The following is a 3,907-nucleotide window of genomic DNA, read 5'->3' as shown; positions in this document are numbered from 1 at the left end:
TGATCCCCTGGCTCACCTTCTTTGAGACAGCCTTTGAAGGAATAGGAACTTTGATTGCTTCTGAGCAACAAAAGCTTGAAAAGGATGTCAGCGGCAATGCCTGGGTGACCTTTCAAGATGCTGAGTGGCAAGGGCTTAGCATCTTGTTATCAAGATTAAGCTAACAGCTGATGTGCATCAGTGCAGCAGTGGCCTCCCTGTGCCACACGTGGCTTTGTGCTGATAACAGTTCTGATTTTCAGGCATGCGTTTGCAGCTTCACCCTCCCAATGAGAAACTCTGCTGCACACAGAAGCCTTGAGCTGGTTCTGCACAGTTGGGCTCAAAGGTAAGCTGCCCCAAAGGAGTGTTGCCTGCAGATTTCCTGTTGCTGAGCAGAAAACTTTCTCACCTCAAACGGAGACCACAGACTGAGATAATAAGAGAGTAAATATAGAAGGAACCAGAAGAAAACAGACTGGCACAGGAAGCGGGAGTCTATTTATTGAAACAAAGGCAGTTATTTCTGTCAGCCACGGCCTAGTTTATATGCCTCAGCTTGGCTCTTCTGCAGATACAGCCTGATGTAACTAAGTAGGTTTAAAGGTTTGAGATCACTGGCAGCTGACAGGGGAGATGGGCCATATCAGCTCTGGTGGGAGTCTTCCTGCTTTCAGATCCAGCTGGTCTGTTGTTCAGTTCAGAATATTCCCCAAATATTCAAACCTTCATGGAGCTGGTCTGGACAATGCCATCTGAGGTGGATGCCTCATGTGCAATCAAGGACTTGAACTGACATGTCCTCTTCTGATATGTGCCTCTTCTGTTTCTTCCAGTCACAGGAGGATATTCTCTGAAGCTCCCCCTCCATGCACAATTTAAAAACAGGGAATGGATTAAGGGGGGGGGGATAAGGGGAGCACATTCCTGAGGTAAACACATTTAAAGTTACATATTGAGAGGTTCATTTCCTGGATTTCACTGCCACATTCACCATCTACATTTTAACCCAACATTTCGCCCTATGCTCTGTAGGGTAGTGTTTCTCAAACCACTAGGTTGGTCATGAGTCGATTTCAGGTGGGTCCCCATTCATTTCAATAGTTTATTTTTAATATATTAGACTTGATGCTACCATAGTATGTGACTGCATTTGGGGAAAAGCTCCAGGTGGCATGGGGTGGGCTTCCAGATGGCGCTAGGTTCAGCCAACTGGCACTGAGCCAGCACCAGCGTGGACCCTGCACTGAATGTCATGGGCATGCCTTATGGCATGTTTGCGGCACTCCGCACCAGTGTAGGGCCAGTGCACAGAGCTCAAGATTGGCTCTACAGTATTACCTGAGAAATACTGTAACTAACTCGGAGAAGGGATATTAAAGCTCCACTAGGTGCAGACAAAATGCAAAAATAAATATCCCTGCCAGAAGTTCATTAGAATCTAAGCTTGATCTTACTTCAGCAAAGCCCACTTCCATCCGAGTCTTTCCTTCCTTTTCTCACACTCTTTTTCCTCTTGTTTCCTGATATGGAGGAGATGGAAAGGGCTACGGCTATGGGACATGAGAAGTGGGATTAGAGAAACGTGCCTTGTTAATTTGAGGCTGAGCAACCAGTATAGAAGTTTGTGATTGTATTCCTCTCTTCCCAGAGGAAGGAAGCGTCATCATTTATTTATGATAGTATTTATTTATATACTACCTTTCTCATAAACTCAAAGCAGTTTACATAGGCAGACTGACCAAAAACCCCTTATTAAAATGGGGTTTTTACAAGTGTTATTCCATGAGAGAAACCCATAGAACCCTCCAATTCTCCAGATGTTTCCCTTCATAGTGCAGTCATTGTCCCTTCAAAGTTTCCACAGGCAGCCACAAATCAAGCTTCAGACTCGCTCTCAAGATATCCATTTCTTCCCAGTTGACTCCGCCACAGTCTACATGCCTCCACATTCCTCCGCAAAGCTCCATCAGTGGCATTCCAGTCATCCCTCCAAGGCCAGACCAAAGCTGATCCTGCTTAGCTTCTTCAGGTGGCAGCACATCCTCAAGACCACCCCTCCTGCCCATCTCAGTCCTCATTCCCAAACATCATCACTAGATTTGCTAATTTCATCATTCTTTGGTATGCTTCTGGGCTGGGGAGGGAAGAGACTTCATTTAACACAACACCTTGTTTTGTTAGATGTTAATGTTAATTACAAAATTACCAAAAAATGTTGATAACTATAAAAAAGACCAGCTAACAGAGACACAATTCAAATCAGGACTGTGGTGTGGGGGCTTTAATCCTTTGCCCCACCAGTCCCAGTATGGATTGGCCCCCACAATTGCTGTTTGCTCTGGATGCAGTTGCTTTCACAAGTCTGCTTCCGTCTGCCAAAGAGGTCTGCTATGGAGACCAGGGAAGGCTTCCTGAGCCCATCCTGCCTGCCGTGATTGCTGTTGTCTACCCAATGGTAAGGCAATGGAGATCACAGGCAGAGCACAGAGCTCAGACAGGCTCCCTGTGATGTGCCCAGGTGAAGTGAGGTGGGCAGAACAACAAGGTGACTTCACCAGCCATCACCACAAGCCCTCTCAACATCAGGCCCAGCTCTCTTTCCACTTGCTTGCCCAACCAAATGTCCAATGCCATTTGGGTCAGGCAGTTGGGATTGGAGAAGGATGTATGGCAGTGGAGAAGGAAGAAGGTGCTGCTGAGCATGCTAGAGGAATGATAGGCAGCTTAAGACAGGCATCCCGTGTGTGTGCACATGTGTGTGAGAGAGAGAATGCCTCTGTAACCTGTACATTTGTATATCAGGTTGTGTGTGTTGTGCATGTCTCCATTTGTGTGTGTGCTAAAGGGAGTGAGAGAGTGTTTATTTGTGTTTGTGTAGAGAAGGTAAAATTTTCTAGAATGTTTCCTGCATGCTTAATACATCTGCTTGGTCAGATATGGCTTGGCGTACTCTCTTCAGTACATGTGGCTAAAGACACTGGACTGTCGGCTGAAAGGTTGGCAGCACCAGAAGTTTGAGACCCCGGTGTTGCGGAACGGAGTGAGCTCCTGTTACTTGCCTCAGCTCCTGCCAACCTAGCAGTTCGAAATCATGTAAATGCAAGTAGATATATAGGTACCACTTCGGTGGGAAGGTAACAGCATCTGTGCGCTTTGGCGTTTAGTCACGCTGGCCATGTGACCACAGAAGATGTCTTCCGCGGACAACGCTGGCTCCCTTGGCTTGGAGATAGAGATGAGCACCACCACCTAGACTTCCATGCAGGGGAAACCTTTACCTTTACATTAGAGGGGATAAATATTTTCTAGAACGTTTCCTGCATGCTTAATTTTCAGTTAATACGTCTACTTGGTCAGATGTGACTTGATGTACTCTCTTCAGTTATCTGTTCTGTGTGACATCTGCTCTGCATGTATTTTGAGGTCTGTGTCACAAATTCGTTCATTGACCTTATTGGGACTATGTTCCATCATCTCAGTGTTTCTCACTGGTAAAACGGCTGCATGATTTCTATTTATTTCCTACTGTGTTTTTGCTAAAGGCTCAGGAACCCTGACCGAGAACAGCAGAAACTATTATTTTCTCTGTCTACATTTATGCAGAGTTTTTTCTCCAATTGGGCATGCCTTCAGTGGCTTCCTCAACGTGCTGTGGAAGTAAATGGAGACAGCGGTTTTTTGTGGCCAGGCGGTGCCTAAGGCCTGCGACCAGTTCTAGGACTCTGAAGGGTAGGGAGAGGTAAAGGGGACTGGTAAAGCAAACTTCAAGCAACTGAAACATGACGCAAAGAACCACATCAGGAGAAAGCAAGCACTCTGCCTTCCTCCCCAGTCCCTCCCTTTGCCTACAGCAGGTAGCAGATGTGTCAGGGGAAGGACACAAAATATGCTAGCTGTGTATGGTTGGATGAGGAGGAACGTGCCG

This window comes from Tiliqua scincoides, chromosome 1 (assembly GCF_035046505.1).
Source record: "Tiliqua scincoides isolate rTilSci1 chromosome 1, rTilSci1.hap2, whole genome shotgun sequence".
Lineage (NCBI taxonomy): Eukaryota > Metazoa > Chordata > Lepidosauria > Squamata > Scincidae > Tiliqua > Tiliqua scincoides.
The sequence above is the reverse complement of the archived record's forward strand: the minus strand, read 5'-3'. Positions refer to the sequence as shown.